The 27,926-nt window shown below is 39.3% G+C and overlaps 1 protein-coding gene and 1 pseudogene across 2 annotated transcripts in view; one reads left to right on the forward strand and one right to left on the reverse strand.

Moving 5' to 3' along the window:
- The first annotated feature begins 2,151 nt into the window (after positions 1–2,151).
- RNF24 (ring finger protein 24) overlaps positions 2,152–27,926 on the forward strand; it is a 41,462-nt gene continuing 15,687 nt past the window's right edge. Inside the window, exon 1 of one of the 2 annotated variants that reach the window (XM_028524725.2) lies at positions 2,152–2,302. The gene's annotated coding sequence lies outside the window, so the exon portion shown is untranslated. Of the gene's footprint in view, positions 2,373–27,926 lie in introns of both variants that reach the window. The other variant, XM_028524724.2, reaches the window with a different exon arrangement.
- LOC114506078 lies at positions 22,564–23,539 on the reverse strand (annotated as a pseudogene).

Genomic DNA, 27,926 nt, shown 5'->3' on the forward strand with positions numbered 1-27,926 from the left:
AAGGCGGGATCCTGTGGAAACTGTGAGGCCCGGTTCCTCCTGTCAAGCCTCAAGGGGAGACTTTCTCCTTGACCCAAAGGGTAGTTGGGCTAGCTGATGCCTCAATAAACTTTTCATAAGATGGGTCTCCCTACAAATAGCAAGTGAGCACATCTCTACTCCTTACATCCTTACATTCTTTTTCTATCTCTCTTTTTCCCCTCTCTGCTCTAATTGTCACAAGGATAAAAGACATGAAGCCAGAGTCACCCCACCCTCTACCCTATAGCCTGTTTGGATTAACAAATTTCTAACCAAGCTTTGTAAACAAACAAAACATGTTTCCAAACACCAGTCAGGGGAAGGAAGCCACAAGGAGTGAGGAGAAAGAAATGGGAGCTCAGCGTTTCTCTCCTCTGTAGAGCCCACCAGGGAATAACACCTATCCCAACAATCATTGCATGACTACTGTGCACCAGTCACCTACCTGCTGGGTCTCAAGGAAACATTGCTGCTACTGTTTAAGGGCTCACATTCTGGTCACAATGGAAAATATGTAAATGAGTAGGAACCCTAAGTGTGCCCGGTGCTGAGAGGAAAGTGGGTACAGGTAAGAACTCCAGAAGAAAGTCTGTCAACAAGGAGGGAACAGGAAGGAAGACTTCATAAAATAAAAATAAAGTGTCTTTTGAGTGTTCCTAGATAAGTGTTGCTTTCATAATAAAGACAACACTAAGGACACAGACACTAAGGGTGAACACCATGGTGCTGCTGTGGGAATGGCTGGAAAATCAAAGTGACAAGTAGGGCAGGAAAAGAGAAAAGGACAGAAACATGGAAACATGTGCATATGATATAAGTGGATTTGCATAAGCATGGATTGAAACTTCAGCAATAGCTCTGAAGAGAGGAAACCTAATTTAGACAGATTGAGAGGTATCAGCAATTTAGAGCTGAAAAGGTTCTCCTGCTCCCAAAGAGAGCTAGGAGTGAAGGGAGAAGGGGGAAAAAGATCCCGAGGTTCTTGGCTTGAGTGGCAGGGGGAATAGGCATTGACAGGAAGCTTTAGGGGAAGAAGGGTCTTCCTCACCCTTCCTTTTTCCATGCTCTGCCTAGCACAAGCCTTCATCCATGTCTCACTTTGGGAACTGTGACAATTCAGTAACTTCTTGAGATGTTCATTGATTTTGTCTTTACTCCCCACTTCCTTTGGAGGTTTATGATTTGCCAAAGCAGGAGGCTGCTAGCAGGCAATTTCCATGACTTTTGCTTCCCAACTTTAAGCCACTGAACTGTTTATGGTTTGTGTGAGGGGACCTGGAAGGTAGGAGAAGAAAGGAGAACCTCAGAGGAGGACATGGAGACTAAGGGAAAGGGGGGTAATCATTTCTATAAGCCTTGAGCTGAGGTGCCCACACATTCAGCTGGGGAGCCTCAGAAAGAATGGCTCTGAAGCCTGCAGCAGGCTCCCAACACCACCAAAGATTTCTTCAGCCGAGGAATGGCAGAGCCAAGGATCTGGAGACCGGAGGTTGTCTCCGCCTAAGATACCAACCGAGTGACCTCCCTAGATCCTTGGAGTTACATTGAACAGGCCCTAGGTCTTGGGATTACAGAAGGGCTGAGCTCTGTACCCTAACCAAGGTCAGTGTCTTACCTGACCTGTGGAATGGGAGCTGGGTGATGAGGGGGCTAGGTTAATGCAAATAAACAAAGGACACACTTCCCTCTATTATCTGGGCAGATTCTGGGTCTCATCTGTCACTGAGGTGCCAGGACTCAGCTGGGTGGACCTGTTGCAGCAGACACAAATGGAGGAAGGGGGCAAGGGGCAGGTACCTCCATCAAACTAGTAGGCACTCCTGTGTCCCCGGGTACCGGCAGACTGGGTGCTAAGGAAGGAGACGTTGTTCCAAGGTTTCACTCTTAAAAATGTTTACAGGACATACGAAAGTACAAGGATTAAGCGAGGGGGGTCTACTCGCCGCAGCACCACCCAAGAGACTTCCCGGGCGGGAGGGGCGGGACTAGAACCCAGGGTGCACAGCGCCTGCGCACTGAAGACCCTGAAGGACAGCGTCCACAGCGAGGTAGGCGGGGGATGCCGGGGCATCCGGGTCCCTCACCCCGCCCGACTGCATGAATGAGAGGCGCGGCGCCTGCCCCTCCCCCGCCGGGCCCGCCCCTTGCCCCTAGCCTCGGAGCGCAGTCTGTAGCCGCCACCTCAGTCGCACACGCACTTCGTCCCAGCAGACGCCCGCTGCCTACAGCCAGCCGCCTGGAGCTGACGGTCCCGCAAGGCTGCCGCCGCCAGCGCTACCGAGTGAGTGAACGACGAGCGAGGGCCGGAACGCAGAGGCCCGTGGCCCCCAGGCTCGGGCTTAGGGGACCTGGTAGGTCGGGGTTAGGGATGCAGAGGAGACCGCGGGCCAGCACCGGCGTCCCACACACTCACTCCGGGCTCCCCCTGCGGGGGGGGGGGGGGGGGGGGGGGGGGGGGCGGGGGAGGAGTGGGACCTCGGCCCCAGGCCTGGAGAGACGCGGAGGAGGGCTCGCCCGGGGGCCCCAGGGTGCAGGGGCTGGCGCCGGGAAGTCGGGAAGTCGCAGGAGGGAAGGTTCACAACGCCTTGCACGCCCCTCTTGCGGGTGCCGGGCGCCTGGCTCCGGGCGTGGGAGGCGGCTGGGATGTGTGGGAAGGCGAGGACAGCTAAGACCGCTGCCTCGGTGTTGGCAGGGGGAAGGCGCCTTGGGGGGCGCGGCGTGGCAGTGTTTTCCTGATCCCCATCTGTTCCTTTCTTTGTGGCGTTTGTCTCATACCCGTTTGTCACTGTATGGTGGCTGTGGTCTAGGGTGCGATCTCTCGCCTGGGCTTACTCATTAATTAAAGTCAGGTGGTGGCCTCCAGCCTGTGGGTGGGGGGCGCGTGTGCGTCCACAGGCCAGAGAATTGAGGACCTTCCTTTGTTTCCAGAGACCTGATGGGGTGTGTGTGTGTGTGTGTCTCCTATGAAATGAATCAGATCATTAAAAAAGGGTCTGAGGAAAAAAAGACATTATCAACAGACATTCACCCAATTCTGTCTCTGATGTTCTCAAACACCATTTCAAACAAACATATTTTTTGTGTGTTTCTTACTGTAAAAACCAGTGGGTTTCGTTAATTGAAAATGTATGTCTGTGTTCCCATGTATCTGTACATCTGCACTTTGTTTTTTGGGTTTAGTTAATAGTAAAATACTGCTGTGTATGTACATGGAATACTTCAGTACATATAGGACACTGTTTTCTGGGTTTAGCTCATTTACAATATATGCCTATACTCGTGTACATGTCTATAGAAATACTCCGGTATATATCCAGGACACTTTTCCCAGCTGCTCAGTACAAGCAGATTTTGTTTCTTCCTGCCCCTGTGTTAATAAGAAGGTGGTCCAGCAGGTTCTGTCCCCCGCCCCCCCCCCCCCCCCCCCGCAATGCTTTGGCACAGGGTTTTTATTGCATATTACCCTGGCATGTGCCCTTGCTTTGATCTGAATTTTCCTGTGTTCTGTTGTCTGGTTGTGCAGCCCAGCTCAGTGGCTCCACTTACAGGACTACTGGAAAACAGAACACCTTTTATCGTAATCCTCATCCCCAGAGAGAAAAGGAAACTCTGCAGGTTCCCACAGACTCATTTGCTCGGTGAGACTGACTGCCTGACTTTGCTGTCTTCCTAAAGTTAAGACCAAGAGGACAAGTTGATGTAGTCCAGTTAAAAAGAAGCAGTTGTAATAGCACGAACTATTCCTTGCTATTTCTTCTGGACCCTTTTCTCTTTCTAAATCAGATTTTATACGCTTTAGAAGATAGTTTATTGCATTACTAGTTTTATAATTTTTTTTTATTTTTTACCCCTATAATTTCGCAGAGTGATGGAAAATTAGCCGAAGTTGGTTATAAGAAACGCACCTCGAAAATATTTTAGTTATGATCTTTCGATTTAAAATACTGATGGTAAAAAAAATTAAGAGGGCTTATTGGATGATATGAGTAATTGAATTGGTTCAGCGTTAAGATTCTCTTTAAGATTCTTTTTAGTCATGTGTATTTTAATTTCTGGTAGTTTTCATTGCAAAATAGTATCTAAACTAAGCAGTCTTCCAGTGTTGTTTATGTATATTCCCTTTATTAAAAACATTTGCTTTTAATTTGAAGGGGAAATTTTCCATCAGTTGTCTTGGGATCCATCATTCTTGGTAAAAAAAAAAATTCTTATGTTGGCATGGTCAAATTTTTTTTTGTAGAAGTTAAAATTAGTAAAAGTTGACTTTTCAATTTGGGGAAGTTTGGGTTTTATGATGTAGAATATAAATAAATTTTAATATCAATGAATTTCACTAAAAATAAGTTGACTTTAAAAACAAGAGCGTCATTAACTTCCTCAACTAGTATCACTAATGTTGAAGCAACCCCAATAATTGTATAAACTGCCCACATCTGGTTAGTTTTTTAGGAATCTCCTTAAAATAAACCATAAGGGGAAGTCTTAGATAAACAAAGTAGTATAACCGGAATTATTGCTGAAATAGGCTTGCATAGTACCACCATGGAACATTAATTTTGCAAGAGTGACTTCGCTATTGTTTGAATCAACAAAGGAACCTGAAAACATCCTGGCCTTATTCAGCACTCTGTTAACTAAAATCTTTACCAACCTATAGCATGGCATTTCCTGTAGCATGATGATTAAAGAAAAAATTCAAAAATAATTTCTAGATCATCAAAATAAATTACGTTAAGTGCTGTTTTAGTAGTAATTAATTAGAAATACTAGTATTGTTATGTTAGTGATGGTGACAGCAGGTATGGTAACAGTTACCCAAAACTGGGATACATTATCCCCCCAGCAATAGCTGATGATAAAAAGTAGAATATTTTTTCTATTGAGCATTTTCTATCAATGATTGTTTTCATTATTATAATGTATTATCTTAAACTATATGAAATTGCCATTTTTTAGATTGGGGAGTAGTAAAAAAAAACCAACAATTTCATATGGTTCAGTCATTTTCAACTTTTAGCAGTTCCTTCTGTTATTTACCTTTATTTCATTTTTAATATTTAAACTCTTATTTCTTGATTTTTCACCTTTGGATATTTGGATATTACCTACAGACTTCTATTTTGGAAGTCGAGGACTTAGCTATCTCGTACAGCCATCCTTCTGTTCTCTGCGCATACATAAACTTTACAGTTCCCAGTTAATCTATTTTCAGTATTTATGTGACTATGACAATGTACCCGTTATTCACAGATGAGCTATGTAAGGTCTTAATATTACATTTTGTTTCTTTTTTTAAATTTTTTTTATTTATTTTTAGAGAGGGAAGGGAGGGAGATAGAGAGAGAAACATCAATGTGCGGTTGCTGGGGGTTATGGCCTGCAACCCAGGCATGTACCCTGGCTGGGAATCGAACCTATGACACTTTGGTTCGCAGCCCGAGGTCAATCCACTGAGCTACGCCAGCCAGGGCTTACATTTTGTTTCTTGTACAACTCTTGTTTCTCCTGAATTAAATATTCACCTCTTTTCTTTGTTTTTCATTTGCTTAGTTTTCTTTGTACCAGTCACCAATTCGTCCTCAAATTCTATGACAGAACTAATAATCTTTCAATGTTTTCAAATAATCTGTTTCATTTCTTTTTTCTAGCTGTCATCTAGGACTTCCCTTTGTTATCATCTTGGGAATTCCCTTTGCCTTCTTCCTGTGTTAAATCCTTTTTTTCCCTGGATCCTGTGTCTCCCTCACTCATTCTTTAGTAGCTCCCTGAGAAAGGGCGCATACAAACTGTGAAATTCCTTCCTAAATTCAGAAGTTGTATGTCTGGAAATGTCATTTTACCCTCACACTTGAGTAGTGGTTTAACTGGATATTGAATTCTAGATTGAAAATTAGTGTCCCTCTTTTGAAAGCATTGTTCCAATAGCTTCCAGAATTGCTCTTTAGAAGTCTACTGCCATCTTAATCCCCACATCCTTTTTCCTCCCACCCTAGAAAAAGGTTTGGATAAACCTTTTGTTTATTTCTGGTGTTCCTGACCTTTCGTGATGCTTCATGAAACATCTTTTTTTGTGTGCTTATGGGGCAGATAATATGTTCTCTAAGTTACTATTTGGTATGTATGTCCATGCAGACCCACACAACCCTATCTCACTCAAAATGCTGTTTTTTATGGTGTTGACATGCTTCCCTCAAGAGGTGGGGTCTTTGTTTTCTCTCCTTGAACCTGTGAAAACATGAATGCTCCCCAGAATGTTGGGTCATAAGGCAAAATGGTGACTTAGGAGCACAGCTGAAGGATCAAAAGCATGCATCTCAGGGGCAGGCATTTTTTATTTTTTACTTTTAAATGAGATCATCACTGGAAATGTCAGTTGGCCTCAGAAAAAATGTCTTCAAGCAGTGAAATGCAATCACCTTAGGAATCTACCCGAAGGCTACCAGGTGCATTTTTCAAAATCCACCATAAGAAGCGACAGAACTATTCATGACCAATAAAGAAACACTCTTTAAGCTTCATGATTAAATAATGTTGTGACTAAATATGACAGATATAGTATTTGCAAGCTTTTCTGTGATGAGAAGATGGAGACAAATGAAACTATGTAGACCGCAGCTTGAATGGACATTGTCAGTGGTTTTCTGTTTTTCTTATAGATACGTATTTTGTTTAATATTTTTTACCCATGAATTTTTTTCTGTTTACAGCTGCCTTATCCCTCATCTAGCTTTTTCATGAGCACACATGAGTGATTGAATATTACTGGAGAACTTAAGAGTCATGATTAAAAATCTGAAGTGAGTTCTCAGCACTGCCCAGGAAAAAGCTATGAAATTCCTAATAAGATCTTTTTGCCTATAACTATTTAGTGATTTCTCCCCGTTCTTTTTGCTTATGAGCGGCCTACCCCTTGCCGTACTGATAAACAGGCTTTATGCTTCATTGAAAGTTTAGGAGTTGCCACATAGGTACCCCTCTTCTTCCCCTCACTAAATCTAAAAATTTACTTTCCTGAGGACTCATGTTTTCTGTTATTTTCCTATCAAAAGCCAACTCCTCTCCCACCTTATTCCTCCCTCATACCTACTCTAGGATTTGACTCTTGCGTTTGTACCCTCTCTCGAATTAGCAGTTCTCCTAGGTACCATCCCTGTCAACATACACATATTCTTATATTGCCCATCTTTGAAAACAGAAGAAAAAAATTACAACTTTTTCCAGACCTCCCATCCATCCCCTTCTCTTTACCTTCATGGTTATATGTCTCAAAAGAGAAGTCTATATTTCCTCCCTACCTCCTGTGTAATACATAACACTGTCTGAAAATCTCTTGTTGACTGTTATTTTCACTCTTACCCCCACTGGAAGGTCAGCTTCAGGAAGTCAAGGACCTCATCTGTCCTGTTTACCACTGTGTCCCCTAGGACAGCAACTGGCACAATTGCTGTACCTACAATACAATAAATTAATAGAAATTGAGTACCCACTCAATTATATTGGCAAAAAAAAGGCACAACTGACATTTTCCTTAACCTGGTAGAGTGAATAGTTCTTGCTTTTTAAAAATTTCTAACAAAAATCAATTTTTATTTATTTTTTAAATTATTCACTTTTTGCTATGCTTGAAAAATTATGACTCTGTTAATACTTGAATTTTTCCCTACATTACATTTTATTCTTTCATAAATATAATTTAACATTGACAGTCATGCACCTGGACTCTGAGTCAGACTGCTTGGTGTTAAATTGTAGCTCTTTCACTTTTGCCATGTGACCTTGGCAGATTTCCTAACTTCTCTGTTTCCTCATCTGCAAGGTGGAAATAAGAATATTGACCTCATGTTTTTTATGTGGGTCAAAGGAGATAACATGTAAAACGTTAAACTCAGTATTTGGCATGGGTAAAAGTAATGAAAAATAATTATAGTTATTTGTATAGCCTCCAATTTCTAGTATTTGATCTGACTTAGTCACTGTAGTATTTTTGTCCAGAGCACTTATAGCTCCTAGAGTAGGTTGGCTATAAATATGACTCAGCTGTTTTTATTTTGTGTTTTTTTTTTTCTGATTCCTTGCCTCTCTCTATTTCCCAGATTATCCCATGTGGTAGATTGGGAAAATGATCTACAGTTGACACAGGAGCACCCTATAGCACTTCCCAGCGGTTTGGTCATTTGATTAATCATTTTGATTACTCGATAAAATATTATTTCAAGCCCAGTCCTGTTCTTTATTTGGCCTGCCCAGGACTGAGGTTTCCTCTTCATGTTATTCCACATTAAGTTTTCTTGTTTCTGGAAATGGAACTTTTAATTCATCCAGTACATTAGCAACAGATTTTTTTGGTAGCTATAAGACACCGTTGTTTTCCCTTACTACGTAACTGGGAAGATAAATATGTACGGCAATACAAAGCCCATTCTGAGGGCCACATGAGGAATAAAGACAGGCTCTGTAGAAGTTCAGAGTAGGGAGATGCATGTCCTGCCAGCCTTAAAGGATTCTGACAGATTTCCTGCATGTTAAATTCTGTTTTAGCCTATTCCCATATTATTTTGTCTTAATTTTTATTTTGAAAGTTTGCTTAATAATCACAGCAGTAGTTTGTTTAGATTTTAAGGCTGATCATACACAAACTAAAATTTAGAGCAGTTTTTCATTTTAGAAATTTTTCCTTGAAGTAATTAACTTAGTAGTTACTCTGCCTCTTTCTTTTCTTGTCTAGGTAGGCAGCGTGGACTTCTCCAATTATCTGGGCATTTCTGACATCAGAGTGTAGTGTTGGGTAAATTTAGGGTTCAAAAGATGCCAGATGGTTTGAAAGGAATTGTGAGCACTCCAACTAGTGCACTTCATTGAAAGCCAGCTGGCTGGGCCTCGTCTGCTCTGGAGGTAGGAACCAGACACTTTGTTCCGAGCCAGCTGGCCCAGGAGTAGCTGGCCAGTGGACTTATTTTGGTTGGCCATTCCTGGGAAAGCCAGCCTGGGCTGCCCATCTGCCATAAGGACAGTCTGATACCAGAGAGTTGCTCTGTGCTTCCATGATGCTCTAGGGAATTGGAGCAAGCCTGAGTGGCAAGGAAAGGAAGCCATTTTTTGGATAGCATTACAAGTGAACCTCACGTTGAGTTGTGACCTTACTCTGTAACAAGTCTAATGCAACTTAAGTTTTTATGGATTCACTGCTGTTGGATGTATTGTATTAGAGTTGTTTATAGCTAAAGTATCTATAGTGAATTTTTTTAAATTTTGTTTTTATTTTAATACTCAACCAAGGATATGACTTTCTGAGAGAGAGAGAGACATCAATCCATTGCCTCCTGTGTGCTCCCTAACCAAGGATGGTACTTGCAACCTAGGTTATGTGCCCTGACTGGGAATAGAACCCAAAATTTTTTGGTGTACAGACGACTCTCCAACTGAGTCACCCAGCCAGAGCAATATAGTAAATGTTTTCATATTGTAAATAACTTCCATTTGATCTGCTTTTAAAGTTCCTGCTTTCATTTATTGACTTTTCTATATTTTATTAACTATACTATTATAGTTGTCCTGATTTTTCCCCCTTTGCCCTCCACACAGCAACCCCCACTGCCTCAAGCAATCCCCCCACCATTGTTCATGTCCAGGGGTCATGTGTGTAAGTTCTTTGGCTGCTCCATTTCCTACACTGTACTTTACATCCCCATGGCTATTCTGTAACTACCTATTTGTACTTCTTAATCTCCTCACCTCTTCACCCATTCTCCCATATCTCCCTCTCATCTGGCAACCATCAAACGCTCTCTGTGTCCGTGATTCTGTCTCTGTTCTTCTTGTTTGCTTAGTTTGTTTTTGTAGATTCAATTGTTGATAGACATATATTTTTGCCATTTTGTTATTCATAGTTTTGATCTTCTTTTTCTTAAATAAGTCCCTTTAATATTTAATATAATGTCTTAGTGATGATGAACTCCTTTAGTTTTTTCTTGTCTGGGAAGCTCTTTATCTGCCCTTCATTTCTAAATGATATCTTTGCTGAGTAGAGCAGTCTTATCTGGAGGTCCCCACTTTTCATGACTTTGAATATTTCTTGCCGATCCCCTCTAGGCTGCAAAGTTTCTTTTGAGAAATCAGCTGACAGTCTTATGGAAACTCCTCTGTAGGTAACTAACTTCTTTTCTCTTGCTGCTTTTAAGATTCTTTATCTTTAACCTTTGGCCTTTCTATTATGATGTGTCTTGGAGTAGGCCTCTTTGCATCCATCTTGTTTGGGACTCTCAGTGCTTCTGGACTTGTATGTCTATTTCCTTCACCAAATTAGGGAAGTTTTCTTTCATTTTTTCATATAGATTTCCAATGTCTTGTTCTTTCGCTTCTCCTTGTGGCACCCCTATGATGCAAATGTTGGAATTCTTGAAGTTATCCCAAAGGCTGCTTATACTATCTTCATTTTTTGGATTCTTTATTCTTCTTAATGTTCTATGTGGTTGTTTTTTTGTTTCCTTATGTTCCAAATCATTGATTTGATTCTCAGCTTTATCTCTTCTACTGTTGTTTCCCTGTAAACTGTTCTTTATTTCAATTTGTGAATCCTTCATTTCTGATGCTTTTTTATGCTGCTGAGGTCCTCACTAAGTACCCCGAGCATCCTTATAACCAGTGTTTTGAACTTTGCATCTTCTAGATTGCTTATCTCCATTTTTTAGCCCTTTTTCTGGAGTTTTGATCTGTGCTTTCATTTGGGCCATGTTTTTTTGTCTCCTTGTTTGACAGCCTCCCTGTGTTTGTTTCTACATATTAAGTAACACTGCTTTGACTCTATGTCTTGGTTGTGTGGCTTAGTGTAGTAGGTATCCTGTAAGATCCAGTGGCACAGCCTCCCCTATCACCCAAGCTGGGTACTCAAGGTGCACACTTCATGTGGAATGAGTACACCCTCATCTTGTAGTTGAACCTTGGTTGCTGTTGGCAGGTGAATGGGAGGGATTTATCCAGGGCAGTCAGCTGCAACAATTAGGAGTGACCACTTAACCACCAACCTCCATCCTCTGTGGAGGATCAGCTGTGCAGGGGGAGGGTGGTAGTGTTCTGACATGGTCTGTAGCTATCCACTGGGTGTGCTGGACCTGAGGTTTCCCAGGTTGTGCAGGCCAAGGTCAGCCCCTCCTGTGTTTTCTCCTGGATCACCCTGCCTGAGCTATAAAGCAATCCGAGATGGCTGATACTTTTGCTGGGCTTGGAGATTCCCAGTGAAGCCAAGCTGTGAATCAAGGCTGGTTGCTGCTGCTGCTGGACCTGGGGCTCACTGAGGCCTGCTGTTGCTTGTTTGAGAGGATTTAGGAAGTTGTGCAGTAAGAGCCAAGCCCAGCCATTCCTATGGAAAAGCAGCTTGGGCAGGGCAGTCTCTGGGGATCTCCAAGGTGAGTCAGTGTTAGCCAGGTTGATAGAGACTCAGAGGTGTCACCAGCTTACTGACTCAGTGGCTGTATGGATCTGAGGGTTTAGAAAAGGGACAATGTTCTCTGCTCATCTTGATGCCAGACACTTCCGTTTCTTCCACTATGCAACTGGTACCTTTCAAGCTGCTACCCTGGTGCTGGAGCTGAGAGGGAGTGAGTCTGAATAGTAAGTCCATGTGGGGTTCTTTACGAGGAATTGCTTGGGGCTCCAGAAGTTTCTTTCACCGACTCAATCCCCACTGGTTTTACAGTCAGAAGTTGTGGGGACTTATCCTCCTGGCACTGGAACCCTGAGCTTGGGGGCCTGATATGGGTCTGAGACTCCTCACTCCCACGATATGCCTCCCAAATTTTTATCCACAACTTGTGGGTGTGGGACCAGCTCATTCCTTGTTTGCACCCCTCCTGCTAGACTGAATGAATGTGGATTCTTTAATTCTATAGTTGTCAGACTTCCATTCAACTCGATTTCTGATGGTTCTGAGTGATGGTTCTATATTTTAGTCGTAATTTTGATGTCATTGTGCAAAGAGGTGAGCCATGTCTGCCTATGCCACCATCTTGACTAAAGGTTTTGACTTTTCTTAAAGTGAGGTTTACCTATTCTTTTCCTTGTCTTCTTCTAAAGTTTTGGTCATTTATAATTATTTTCATCTGTCATAGTGCTTTCTCCTGTATCAACCAGCTTCTTCTGTAGGAGGTTAATTATGTGTATTGTCTTAAAATCTGTGTCTCATATCCTGGCCAGGTGGTTCGGCTGGTTGAAGCATTGTCCCATACACCAAAAGGTTGTGGGCTCATTTCCTGGTCAGGGCACACACCTAGCTTGTGGGTTGATCTCTGGTTGGGGCATGTACAGGAAGCAGCTGATCGTTGTTTCTCTCTGTCTCCCCTCCTCTTTCTCTCAAATCAATAAGCATATCCTTGGGTGAGGATAAAAAAAAATCGGTCTCTTTTTGTCTGTTATTTATGTTTTTCTAACTAAACAGATGCTTGTATCAGATACAGTTCTTCCTTTAGTGAACTTAGCGTCACAGTACTTTAACTGAGAACAAGGGAAGCACAAGTACGGCACCACAGATATGAGCATTCAGTTCATTTGATGACAGTGTTTATTGAATTCTCAAATTAATAACTTCACAACAGTCTATCAGTATGCTTTATGTTAGCTTTAAGGTTTTGTTTTTTTTCAAATTTGGAGATTGGTGCTGCATTACTTAAGTTTATTAAGTTTATCTAAGGAAACCAAAAAATTATGAACTAACCTGTATCTCCTTATTGTTCTTACCCAACTCTGAGTATGAAAAGCTATGCTCAGTGCTGTAAATTTGAAATAGAAGCTAGGTATCATGTCCAAATAGGCTTTTCATTGCAAACTGAAAGAAAAACTTTGGCAGATAATGGAACACTAAAGTATGAGGTGGTGTAACGTATGGGAAATGGCTGAGAAGGGAAGTCAAAGATGTAGGCTATCATTCTTTTCCTTTAGAACAAAAGAAATTGCAAAACTTTTTCAGAACTGTGTTGGGTATCTCATGCTTGGCTATAATTAAATAAATGTTTTTGCTTAAACTTAATGCCCCTGAAAACAAGCCTGAAGAAATTTTGTGGTACTAAGAAAGAATTTTGTTTTTAGATCTTGGACCACAATATCAATAGCTAGGGGCAATGGTATACATAGAAGATCATCTTTCACCTTAGCTAAGCTATACCAAAAACCTGTTAGGCCAGTAGCTTAACATGCATTGCTTATTTACTCCTTACAGCAGCTACCCTCAAAGGGTTGTGTATGGATGATAAAGCAGAAGATCAAAGAAGTAACCTGTTTAGCCCTGCCCAGTGTGGCTCAGTTGGTTGGGTGTTGTCCTACAAAGCTAAGGGTCGCCTGTTCGATTCCCAGTCAGAGCAAATGGCTGGGCTGCAGATTCGGTCCCAGGGCAGGGCGCATGCAAGGAGTGGGAGTGGAGGCAACTGATCAGTGTTTCTCTCCATCTCTCTCCCTCCCTTCCCCTCTCTCTGATTGATAGATAGATAGATAGAAAGAAAGAAAGAAAGAAAGAAAGAAAGAAAGAAAGAAAGAAAGAAGAAGTAACCTGTTCAAGTTCTCAAGGTCAGGGGCTAGGTTTAGAACCTAAGCCTTCGTCCTTTAACCAGCCACATAGCACAGTTGATGATGTGAACTTTCACAAAAATACATCTCTTTACTATTTAGATGCAATCCTGCACTGGCACTTTTGGAAGACAGTTGATAAAGGAGATTCAGAAACCCTTGCAGAAAATAGCTGGAGAATAATGGGACATTTGGGGAGCATCTATATTTGATGTTCTTGAAGTAATTAATCATTGCAGAATTGCAGCAAGATGAAGTAAATAAAAATGACTTGTTAGAATGGGACGAAGGAGCTCTGTAGTTTCCTAAGGTTGCCATAACAAATTACCACAAAAATTGGTGGCCTAAGACAATAGAAATTTATTCTCTCATAGTTCTGGAGGCCAGAAGTCTGAAATCAAAGTGTGAGCAGGGCTACTTACTACACTTCCTCCAAAGACTAGGAAAGAATCCCTCCTTCATTCTTCCAGCTTTTGGTGGTTCTACATGTTCCTTGGCTTCTGGCTACATGACTCCATCTCTGCTTCTGTCTTCACACAGCCTTCTCCTCTTCATCGCTCTAGTAAAGACACTGCCATTGGATTTAGAGTGCACATGGATAACCCAAAATGACTTCCTCTCCAGGTCTTTAATTTAATTACATTTACAAAGACCCTTTTTCCAAATAAAGTCACATTCACAGGTTCCTGGGGTTAAGACGTGAACATATCTTTGAGGGGGGTCACTCTTCAACCCACTACAGATAGCAACAACTTTCTTGGTGTTAATTTTCATTTTGACTGCTGTATCACACAGAATCCCAGATTAGACAAGTACTCAATAGGCCACAGTACAAAATGGGGAACAGTACTGGAAGAATAGAAGGACTGAAGACTGAAGTTCAGAGGAAGGTTAGGAGAATCAAGGAATGTTTCATGGAGGCTGTATTGCTCATGAGAGATCAGGAAGGATAGATAGATAGACTTTTATCAGATGGTTGGGGTAGCCTGCAGTATGCAGACAGTGGTCGTAGCAAAGATAGGGAGCCAACTTCATTTGACTAAAGTATGGTACTTAGAGAAATAGTGGAGAATACGGTGGAATAGCCCAAGTCAATGGGAAGGCCTTTAGTGTTGATGAATTTGTACTTTGTTTAGAGTTGCTTACCCATTACAACACTGCATTACAAGGGTTTCTAATGGGCCTTTAGAACTATGATGAAACCTTTTGAAAAATATATAGATTTTTTAACTATAGAAAGATTTTCAGGTTAAGAACCACTGCTCTATTAGAAATAAAATGTTGCTTACTGCTTTAAAGATGTTTGTGGAAGATTACTGATTTTCTGTTTGGTTTACTTTAAACTAGTTAGAATATAATTTGAAGATGGAGCTCCAAAGAGCCTTAGTCAATACTGTCTATGAAATATGTTATAAATTTTGCACACTAAAAGTTAAAATACTCTTTCAGGAGGGATATGAAGTAGGTCCTGGGTTCTTGAAAAGCTGATCTAATGATCACACAAAAAGAAAACAGCGACTCCCAGTCGGATGACAGTGTAGGCAGACATGGCTCACCTCTTTGCACAATGACATCAAAATTACAACTAAAATATAGAACAACCATCACTCAGAACCTTCAAAAACTGAGTTGAATGGAAGTCTGACAACGACAGAATTGAAGAAACCACATCCATCCAGACTGGTAGGATGGGCACAGACACAGAACAGGCTGGTCCCACACCCTTAGTTTCTTCCTGTACAACTTGTGTTTCATTTCATTCTCCTTCTATCTCAGCATTTATTCTGTGCTCCTTTTCCTGCATACTCTTACGAGACCCATCATTAATTAATGATGACTGTAAATTAAATAGAAATCAATAGTTAAATACTAATGGCAGACTATTTATGATTAACAGTACATATATGACGGTCTGGGATAGGGGGCAGCGGGGAATATAAGTTATCAAATTTGAATCCCTCACCACCTTCAACTTCTCATAAAGATCTGATGGAGTGATTTAAATTGAAAATAGAGACTTTATATCATTTCCTAAAAATGGAGAAAAAGTCTTTATGGGGCCAACATAGAATAATTACTGGGAATATGGCAGAGTAAAAACAGACCAACCAAAATAACAAACATCTGAAATTTAAAAAGTGTTTTAGAGCGTGAACTTTAATTATGATAGCAAAGATAGCACTTCAGACTTGATTTTAAAATTTTGGTGACACCAACAAAGAGAAAAGCTGTGCACAAATCCAGAGAAAACAATGGGAATAGAGGAAGCAAAAAAGAAAAGCCAAACTGCAGAAAATGGAATTGTCAATAATGGGGCTGAAAAGGATAAAAGGTGCAAATACTATTAAAAGAACTAGGTACAGTTAAAAAAAACAAAACCTTGAAACACTGTGATAAAAAGTATAAATTTCCATCCCTTAAGGGGAAAATGGCATCAAAATAATGGGGTGGTCAGTAAAATTGAGGCTAGATGAAGATATCCACATTAAAATACAGATGGAATAGACAAGTAAGTTACACCAAATTCTATAGCTCTAGTTAATCTCCTTTAAATGAAGTGGGGGAGGGGTGAGAGTTGCAAGTGGAAAGATGCCTCAGTAAACGAAAAATTGAAGATGTTATTGTAGAGAAAAATAGACCTTTGCTTACAGATTGAGAATTTGTGGATTACTTTTTTTTCACCCCCAGATTTGGCACTTAAAGACATACCTACTTACCAGTTTTATAAAACTGGAAAGAAGGAAAAAGTATCCTCTGGAGAATAAAAGACAAGAATGACCTCAGACTTCACAACTGAGATTATAGAGAAAAGATGTATTTAGGGAAATATTTACCAAATACCAGTCAATTTATCTTGCCTAGCTCTCTGCCTTCTGAAGATAAAAGATTTTGAACTCTGATATCTTAGAATGATTTCAAATAGCCAAGTACCAGGGAAGATTATAAAAGACTTGGAACACAGAGAAAACTTCTGAAATACAAGTGGTAGAAACTGGAGCACTTGGAAAGAAGAGAGGTAGTGAAATCATCCAGGAGTGGTAACTGAAGTATTGGGGCACACAACTTCTCAGTGGGGGATTTATACCTGAGGGGCTGCATTCTGAAATCTGAGCCTCTTACCAGAACAGAAACGCAACCTTAGCTTAACTCAGTGATAACCAGGGCCTAGGAAAATCTTGCAAAACCAAATCTCACAGGACTTCCAATTTATAGATTTGAAATGAGAAATAGAATTTTCAAGTGAACTTGAACCTTGATTAAATATGAGTAACATTTTTGCACTCTTTCCCTTAGGTAAGTTGTGGGGAAAACAGAATTAAAATCATTGTATAACCTTGGTGGATTTAGAGTTAGAATGAAGAAATGTAAGTGGTTTTAAGAAGCATTTCTCTACTAACCTTGCAGTATTCTTCCCTGGTATAAGGCTTTCTGGTGGACCTGTAATGTCTAAGTGTTCAACGTTCACTAGCAGACTCTGGATATGGCAGGAAATGTATGCTTAATTCTCTATGTGTAATCTATGCTTCTATACAGACAGATAGGTACTAACATCATCTCCTTTTAAATCGCTTAATACCATTGTCTCTACCAGCTTTTTGTACAGATGTAGGCAAATATTGGTCAAATACATCACTTCAAGTTTCTTTTAAATTCAAAAATTCAAAAGATATAAGAGGATATAGTACGGACATAGATATGACCCTGTCCTCCCCAGGGTTGTTGTTCTCTCAGCAAAAGCGGCTCACATTATCAACTTGTTAGATAACTTTTTAGGGATAGTTTATCTATATTCAAGCAAATTTCTGTATTCTTCAGTAGCGACATCTATCAAATCCAACTAGCAAGAGATGTGTTGGCAATGTTACCAGTGACATGAGGCAGGGCAGTCAGCTCTGGGCTGAGCTGCAGAGGCTTCACATCTAACGCTGATTGTTAATACTGACTTGGAACCTGCCATCTAGTTCTCTCAGGCTCAGGTAACTACAGGGTAGTACTAACCTAAGGTTAGTGGGGCCAGGTACTGGCCAGTCCAGTTAGGCCACTCACTGGCTTATCAGCTGAACTTCAGTCAGAGTTCTGTGAAAATGAGCTCTCCTACAGTTAGTTCCTATACTCTAGCTGAACAGAACAAGGATGCATCCTGGTTTGCTTGTATTTTTAGTTTGGTCCTGAGACTATTGTGATTATGTTAGAAAGCAGAAAGATTGCATCTCCTAAAGCACAGCCTTTGGGCACAGTCCCATTTGGCCGGGGTCTGGAGAGACAACCTGCCAGTTTACTCTTGTATTGTCAGAATAATGAGCTAGAGATCAGCTAGTCCGAAACAAAAGTTATATTTGGTGGTAGTATTTTTAATAATTATTTTAGGTGATAATGTAAGTAAAACACCCATGTAGAAAGTAACTGTTCAGTCGCCTTGGTGTATGTTTTGCAGCTAGTTTTTCTTGGAGTGCTCACTGCTTAGAGCTCAGTGTTCCGTGAATACTTTATTAAGATTTATTTGTATGCAGGCAATTGGTTCTTTCTGCCCTAAAAAGTTTTTCCAAGTTTGACTCCAAAATAAATACAGACTCCCCTTGACTTGCAGTGGGGTTACATCCCAATACATCCACTGTAAGTTGAAAATATAATAAGTTGAAAATATCATAAGTTGAAAATGCGGTTAATACACTGAACTTACCAAACATCACAGCTACCCTACCATACCCTACCTCAAACCTCCTCAGAACACTTACAGTAGCCGACAGTTGGGCGATTATCTTGCGTTTCATCTCAGAAGTAATTGCCTTCCTCTTACCAGAAGCAGGAGACACAGATGGGCATTTTGCAGACATGATGGGATGCGAAAACAAAAAACACATCCCCAAAACGCTGGCAACACAGCACACTGTAGAATGTCAGTTGTTTATCCTGGTGACGCTGGCTGGCTGGGAGCTGCAGTTCGCTGCCGCCACCCAGCATCACAAATATCACTAGCCTGGGAAAAGATCAGAACCCCAAGTACAGTTCCTGCTGAATGTATATCACTTTTACACCATCATAAAGTGGAACTGTCACAAATTGGGGACCATCTGTATATAAAAAGCAGTAGGTTTTCTCTTTTCTGGGAATAAACAGCTTAGAAAATATAATGGGAAAAAAGATCCTATTTATAATAGGAACAAAATATACATAATAGCTGGGAATAAACTAAAGAAAAGTGTAAAACCTCTATGAATAAGCTATAAAAGCTACTGAGAGGCATAAAATAAAACTTGACGAAATGAAAAGTTATATGCCTGATGTAAAGACCCATTCTCCCTAAAGTAAGCTATAAATATAATACACTGTTGGCTAACTTCTCAACAGGATTTTTTAAACATTGCTTATCTCAAAAGAGAAATAGCCTTGAAACTATTAAAAAGGGCACTGGCTGGTGTGGCTCAGTGGATTGAGTGCTGGCCTGCAAACCGAAAAGTCACCAGTTTGATCCCAGTCAGGGTACCTGCCTGGGTTGGCAGATCTGGTCCCTGCTTGGGGGGCATGCGAGAGGCAACCAACTGATAGACGTTGCTCTCGCACATCACTGTTTCTCTCCCTCTCTTTCTTCCCCACCCCCTCTCTCTAAAAATAAATTTAAAAGTGTTTTTTTAAAAGATAAAATATTAAGCTCTGGCTGGTGTGGCTCAGTGGTTGAGTGCCAGCCTGTGAATCAAAGAGTCGCCGGTTCAATTCCCAGGCAGGGTACGTGCCTGGGTTGCGGGCCAGGTCCCCAGTAGGGAGCATGCAAGAGGCAACCACACATTGGTGTTTCTCTCCCTTGCCTTCTCTTTTGTCCTCCCTTCCCTTCTCTAAAAAATAAATAAAATCTTTTTTAAAAAGTAAAATAGTTCATATCTTTAAAATAAATAAATAAAATATTTAAAAGGAAGAATAATGATGAACATATTACCCTATTGTATATGAATTATTTTTATGCTAAAGTTACATTAAAACAAAACATTGACTGCTGATGCAAGGAATCATAGACAGGGAAAAGGGAACAGACTGCAAAATCCAGAAGCAGACCCATGTGTAAAAAGTGACCTGAAAAAGGTAAAATTTTAAGGCAGTAGAGGAAGAACTTTATAAATGCTATTAGAACAAGTGACTAATCATTTAGAAAACAATTTTAGGTCTTTTTTCCATGCCATAGAGTCAGTTAAATCTAAATATTTAAATTAACATACCTAACCGTGTAAATAGTAAGAGAATACAAGCGTGTATTTCTATAATCTGGTGTGGGGAAATCAAAGACAGAAACCACAAAGCAGAGTCACAGATTCAGTGCCAGCAGGGCAATGGCCAGGCAAGATGTTGACTTATTCTAGTACACAGGGTAGAAAAGAAAATCACACAGTCCATTTTTTTAATTTTGATTTTGATTTTAAATTTTTATTTATTGATTTTAGAGAGAGAGACAGAGGAAGGGAGGGAGAGAGAGAGAAACATCGATTTGTTGTTTCACTTATTTATGCATTCATTGGTTGCTCCTTGTATTGGCTCTGCCCAGGAATCAAGCCTGCAACCTTGGCATATCAGGATGATGTTCTAACCAACTGAGATACCCAGCCAGGGCCTTATTTTTATTTATTTATTTTTTTGGTAGAGGTAGAACTATTTATCTTCTTTGAGAAAAGCAACAATAAGTGACCACCAACATTTGTCTCAGAGTTACAGAGTGATAGGGAATGGTGGAAATTGTGACATATGAAAGCATGCTGACCTCATCCCAGGTGTGCCCCTCCTCTCCTCCCAATTGTGCAAAAACATGGCAGCTTGGAGGCCCCAAAGCCACTCAAAGCAGTTGTTGCCATCCGTGCAAGAATGAAGCCACAAGAGTTACAGATCATCTGAGCTCCTCCCATGTAAAGCTGAAAATTGCAAATTTTATGTTAAATCTCCCAAGTTTAAATTGTTATCTCAATTTTGAAAACGCATGAAACAAAATGTTCACAAGACCAAATTCAGCCCATAGGTCTCAGAGTTTATGAATTGTAGCTGTATAGTTTTGCTTTTGGTTTCAGGATTACGCTTACCACTTTAAATGAGTTGAGATGCTTTCCTCCCTCCCTCCCCCACCAAATACAATTCTCTGGATAGCAGAGGAATTAACTGTAGAAGTTTAGATTGACTTCCACATCTATTGCATCAAGGTCTGGGGCCTGTATGTAAAGACTGTTTTGTATTTTCAGGATTTTTTCTTGAGCCAGTTTTGGTTATTTATATTCCTCTAAAAATCATACATTTAATCTAGGTTTAAATAAATTATCTTATAGTTTTTATTTTAATCATAGCATATCAATAGTTTTTATCTCTTTCTCATTTCTTAATATTTTCTTGATTAGTTGATTTCAGTTCCCCTCTGGATTTTTTGTTTGTTTTAATTTATTTGTTTTTGTTTGGCTTTGTTAATTCCTACTTCGAGTTTATTTTGTTTGATTTGTTCTTTTTTTAGCTTTTACAGTGAATTTTTTGTTCACTGTTTTTATAATTCTTTTTATTCTTTTTAAGTTGATAATACAAGTATTGAAGATTATGAGTTTTTCTCTTAGTGCAATGCTTTTTTCCCCCAATGTCATTAATTTATAAATAGTCTGTGGCTTGCTTTGACTACCTCTTGGACCCAAGTCATTTCAAAGATTATGTTTTGAATTTCCAAGTAGTTAGTATTTTTTTTGCTTATCAGGGCAGAATAAAACAGCTGAAATCTGCCTAACAACCTTATCCTTGTTTATTTGCTTTTCCCTGGTAACCTTCCATAACTGACTCTCCTCACCCCTAACATCTCCTTTGTCTTCACCTGAGGATGGTATTTAGGATGGTGGCTTCAGACATTGTGGCAGGTTACTCAGTTTCCTGGGTCTCTCCCATGTATACACAAGATATACATGTTATTAAACTTTTGTTTGTTTTTCTCATGTCAGTGTACCTTCTATCATAGGAGGGTGTCCACCAAGACTCCAAAAGGGTAGAGGGAAAATTATTTTTCCTCCCCTACAGAGCAATAGGCTATATCCATATCATATAACTTAGGTGTGTAGTTGGCTATACATACCATCTAGGTTTATGTACGTGTACATACTCTATAATGTTTGCACAAGGACGAAGTCCAAAACTCATGATGCGCTTCTCAGACTCTATCCCAGTTGTTAAGCAGTTTCTGACTATATTGTGATAACCACTAAGAAAAGAACTACAATACTATACTTTAAAAAGCAACATTATCTCTCCTGGGCATTTATCCCAGCGGAATGAAAACCTACGTTCACACTACCCTGTACAAGAATGTTCATAGCAGCTTTTTTATAATAGCCCCAAACTGGAAACAAACCAGATGTCCTTCATCAGATGAATAAAGTGTGGTACATAAACCACCATGGGATACTACTCAGCAATATAAAGGGACAAATTATTGATACACGGAACAGCATGAATGAATCTCTAGAGAATCATGCAAGTGAAAAAAGCTAACTCCAAAGTTACATACTTTATGATTTCACTGATATATCATTTTTGAAGTAACATTTTAGGCATGGAGAGCAGACTGGTCATTGCTGGAAGAGCTTAGGTACGAAGGGTAAAGGGAGGAAGTATGTATGGTTACAAAAGGGTTTCACTAGGGATCTTTGTGATATTGTAACTGTTCAGTATCTCCTCTGTGGTGGTAGTCACATGCATACGCACTCATACAGAAACGAGTGCAAATGAAACTGGGTAAATCTGAGTAAGGTTCGTTATGTCAGTGTCTGTCCTCTGTGATATGTTATAGTGATAAATATAACTAATCTATAGTTGTGATTTTATATGGTAAAGTGTTACCATTGTGGGAAACTTGGCAAAGTATATAAGCAACCCCTATTATTTCTTTTTTAAAATACTAATAAACGTGTGTACAAAAACAAAAGGACTACTAATGAATACTGAATAAAAATGTGTACCACGTGATTCAGTTTTTAAACTTTATATACATAAAAGCTACATTATAAATACAAAGCTATGAATTATTAAAGTGATAACAATTCTGTTCATACAAAGAAACTTAACAGTAGAAAAATATGAATACATAAGGTGCTTGTTTTTGGTCCTTCTGTAAAAAAGAGCTAAGGTTGGGAGTTTTTTACATTCCTCCAAGCACAAAAATAGAATATAAGATGATAACTGTAACATTCTTAGTGTTTACCCTTGTAATGCTTTAAATGTCACCAGTCGTAATAGCAATGAAATCCTCTTGATTTATTTCACTATCACCATCTTTGTCATTCTTCTGTCATCACTCAGTGTTTTCACCCAGTTCTCTAGCAACACATCACAAATTCCTCAAGCTTATTTTACCTGAATCAGCATCACCAAATATTTAAATGCCTTCAGTATTTCTTCATGTGGATCTCTTTCCAATATCCAGTCTGTCACAACTTCATTAAAATCTTCAAAGATAATTTTCCCGGTGGCTGCTCTGTCAAAATCTTTAAGAATCTTCAGCACAAAAGTAGTCACAGGGATGTAAAGAACCGCATAGAGAATATAACAGTAAAATTGTGATGACTACATATGGTGTCGGGTGAGTACTAGAGGAGCACTTTGTAAAGTATATGATTGTCTAATCACTATGCTGTACACCTGAAACTAGTACAAAATAATACTGAATATCAACAGTAACTGAGAAATAAAATTTAAAAAAATACCTTCAGTACATCAGCTTTCTTTACATCGAACCCTGGTGCTCTCACTGTCACCTTTGTGTCATGACAATGTATTATCTTTGTCAAATAGTTCAAAAGCATCCTTAATTTATTATTCTGTTTTTCAGAGAGCTCTCTTTTTTTCCTCATGTTTTGTCAACTACAAGTTCATTTCTCAGAGCTAAATTCACCTTCTCTCGGGATGGAGACGTTTCTCTTGAGAACTCTAACCCACTACCCAAGGCAGCATGACTTCCACAAGCGGTTCAACAGACACCATCGACCTTCTCTATTATTTCTTACAACTGCCTATGAATCTGTAGTTACCTCAGTAAAATATAAGTTAAGAAAAAATGTTTTAAAGTCAAAAAAGGAATTAAAATCATACACTAAAAAGTATCCAGTTAGTGCAAAAAAGAAAAGAACAAGAGAAATATAGAAAAGAAATAGCAAAATGACATGTAATCCAACCATAGCAATAATAATGTTGAATAGATTACTCCAGTTAAAAGGCAGCCATTAACTGACTGGATTTTAACAAAAAGCAACTATAGTTGGACTATATACTATAGTCCAACTATATACTGTCTATACTTCAGATTCAAAGACACAATAGAAAAAGATACATTTTGCAAAGAATATGCATAGGAGAGCTAGAGTGGCTATGCCAATATTGGACAAAATAGACTTTAAAACAAAAAAAAAATATGTATTACTAGAGACAAAGAAAGACATTTATAATAAAATAGTCAATTCATCAGGAAAATGTTACAACTATAGATATATACCAACCTAATAGCTGAATCCCAAACTATATGAAGCAAAAACTGACAGAATTAAAAGAGTAAATTGATAATTCAACAATAATAATTGAAAATGTCTATATCTTTCAGTAATGGGTAGAACAACTATACCAGAAATCACCAAGGATACATATAAGTTAAACAACACTATCAAGCAACTTGACCTAACTGGCATTTATGGAACACTCTACCTAATGACAGCAGCATGCACCTTCTTCAGCACACCTGGAACATTTCCCAAGATAAACTATATATGCTGGGCCAGGGGGTTATAAAAAGTTTCTTAAAGGGCTCTATAGTAAATATTTTCAATCTGTTGCCTATAACTGTCTGACACAGCTATTCAACTCTGCAATTTTAACTCAAAAGCAGCCATAGAAAGCACATTAACAACAAGTGGGCATGGCTGTGTTCCAGTGAATTTTATTTACAGAAACAAGCGAGCTGTGTGTAGTTTGCCAATCCCTGTGCTAGGTCATAAAACAAGTCTCAATAAATTTAAAAGAATTGTAACCTAACTTGATGGAATTAAATTAGATATCACCAAAAGGAAATTTGGGAAATCCATAAATATTTGGAAATTAAACTTGATACAACTTAAGTAGTCCACAGGTTAAGGAAGAAATACAAGGAAAATTAGAAAACATTCTGACTGGATGGAAATGAAAATACAGCAAACAAAAATAATGGCATGACTGCCCGATGCAATCTGCAGATTCAGTACAATCCCAGTCACAATTCCGATGATCTTTTTGCAGAAATAGAAAAGCTAGTCCTCAAATTCTTATGGATTTGCAAGAGGCCAAATAGTCAAAACAATTTGGGCAGTGGCCGGGGGTGGGACAGAGTTGGAAGATTTCATTCTTTCTAATTTCTAAACTGACTACAAGGCTAAAGTAATCAAAACTGTGGTACTGGCATAAAGATAGACATATAGACCAATGGAGTAGATTTGAGAGTCCAGAAACAAACCCTAGACATTTGTGATCAATTATCAGTAAGAGTGCAAAGACCATTGAATGGGGAAAGAATCATCCAGAAAATGGTGCTGGACAACTAGAGATTCACATGCAAAAGAATAAAGCTGGACCTCTCCATGATATCCTACACAAAAGTTAACTGAAAATGCACCAATTACCTAAATATAAGAGCAAAAACTCTTAGAAGAAAACATAGAGGTGAATCTATCAAAAGCATGAGCCACAAAAAAAAGAGAGAAATTAGACTACCAAAATTTCAGTTTTTCGTGCATCAAAGGACATCAAGAAAGTGAAAAGGCAAACTACAAAGTGGGAGAAAATATTTGTAAATCATATATTTAATAAGGGTTTAATATCCAGAACACATAAAGAACTTTTACAACTTAAAAAAAAGTTCAGCTTTAAAATAGGCATAGTATTTAAATAGCCATTTCTGCAAGGATACACAAATGAAATAAGCACATGAAAGAATGCTCCACATCATTAGTCATTGGAGAAATGCAAATTAAAATCACAATGAAATGGCACTTCACACCCATGAGGATGGGTATTTAAAAAATAAAAAGCACAGAAATAAACAAGTGTTAGTGAGGATATGAAAAAATCTGAATCCTCTTACATTGCTGGTAGGAATGTAAATACGGTATATAGCCACTGTGGAAAACAGTTTGGTGATTCCTCAGAAAGTTAAATACAGAATTATCATATGACCCAAAAATCCACTTTTAGGAATATACCCAAAAGAAAACAATTAAAAACAGATGCTCAAGCAAATCCTTGAACACAAATGTTCGTAGCAGCATTATTCATGACAGCAAAACAGTGGAAAAGAACCCAAATGTTCATCGAGGGATGAATGGGTAAACAAATCCTGAGATATACATACCATGGAATATTATTCAGCCACAAAAAGAAATTAAGTACTGATATATACTACTACAACATGAATTTGAGCCTCAGAAACATTATGCTAAGTGAAAGAAGCCAGACAAAAGTCATATACCTGGTTGTGTAACCCAGTTGGTTAGAGCATCATCCCAATACACTAAGGCTGCAGGTTCAGTCCCCAGTCAGGGCACACACAAGAATCAACCAATAAATGCATAAATAAGTGGAAAAATAAATGTTTCTCTCTCTTCTTCCTTTTGCCCTCTAAAGCAGTTAAGTCATATATAGTATGATCCCATATATATGAAATATCCAGAGTAAGTAAATCCATAGAAACAGAAAGAAGTAATTTGGTGATTGCTGGGTCTGCAGAGAGGGAAGGCATAGGGAGTAACTGCTTCATGGTACAGGGTTTTATTAAATTTAGAGTGATTAGATGTTTTGGATTTAGATAGAGGTGATGGTTGCACAATATTGTGAATGCACTAAATGCGTCTAAATTGCTTACTTTAAAATGTTTCATTGTCTGTTATATGAATTTCACCTGGTTTTAGAGCATATTCTCTTAAGAAGTGATGAACCTAAATTTTATAAATTATATTCAAAAGTACTACTTTTGTAATAATCATTTGCTACTTGACTTAAGAAATTTACTTAATAAGTTATGTTTATTGAGTTGTTGCTTAGAAAATTAGATTATTGATGCTTACAAAAAGAATAATGGGACATAGTTAAAGCAGAGATTAGAGAGAAATTTATGGCTATCAGTATCTGTATTAGAAAAGTATACAGAATCTCAAATCAATAACCTACACTTCCACTATAAAGAAGCTAGAAAAAGAAGAGCAAAGTAAACCCAAAGAAAACAGAAGGCAGGACATGATAACACTTATTAAATCACGGGCTCTCTTTGGAACCAAATTCTCAGGTACCCTGTCCCTTTTGTATCTTGGTGAGAAATCCTGCTGCTGATAAAATATTCATCTTCAGTTACTTTTCTTTAAAAATAAAAAACTGATTAGTTTGGAATTTAAGACTAGAAATTTGAGGAACTGTTCATTAGACAAAGGGCGAGAAGATTTTCATGTAACTGAAGTCAGAAATGCCAAGTAAGATCCAGCAGCGCATGTATGTTCTTTCTCCTCTTCACTCCAACAAAGAACAGTTACTAAATACCTTTTACATTTGTAATACTTAAAGGCAAAGAGTGCTTATTACTAGGATGATAAATAGTCTCGCTTTTTAAAGTTTCTTATTTTTTTAAGATTTTATTTATTTATTTTTAGAGAGGGAAGGGAGGGAGGGAGAGAGAGAGAGAAACATCAATGTGCGGTTGCTGGAGGTCATGGCCTACAATCCAGGCATGTACCCTGACTGGGAATCGAACCTGCGACACTTTGGTTCAAAGATTATCTTATTTTAAAGGGTTATTGATACTCATGCCAAAGAGACATTATGATGAAAATATCATAAAACTAATGTATCACTAGACCAGGATTAATATTTTGGAATAATACACCATCTACTTAGACTGTTGAGCCAACATATCATTCATAACTAAGCAATTTAGTGAAAGAAAGAACAGTCCTAAAATGTATTCTGCATCAGAGTATCCTCTGCCAGCCCCCACCTCTCTAGTATGGGTTGTAAGGCCCTGCCAAGAAGGGACAACTCAGAGGGAGTTATCAGCAGTCAGCTCCCAAGAGCACTGAAGATGTCCCTTCCCTGTGATGACAGCACTACCTCTAATACTCGGCATGTCTGTCTCTGTTCAGAATTCCCCAAGAGTTCCTTGCCGATGCCACCCAGTGCAAGGGCCCGTGCAGGGGCAGCATGCTCACACTAGTAGCTCACTCCCAGCTGGCCTGGAGCGATGGCTGCCTTGGGCAAAGATAAGCTTCCAGGTTCTGTGTCTGGGCGGCCACTTGACACAAAACCCGGCATTGTGTGCGGAGGAGCTCCCCAAGAAAGGAGCACTGGGT

The sequence above is a fragment of the Phyllostomus discolor genome, chromosome 9 (genome assembly GCF_004126475.2).
Source record: "Phyllostomus discolor isolate MPI-MPIP mPhyDis1 chromosome 9, mPhyDis1.pri.v3, whole genome shotgun sequence".
Classification (NCBI taxonomy): Eukaryota; Metazoa; Chordata; class Mammalia; order Chiroptera; family Phyllostomidae; genus Phyllostomus; species Phyllostomus discolor.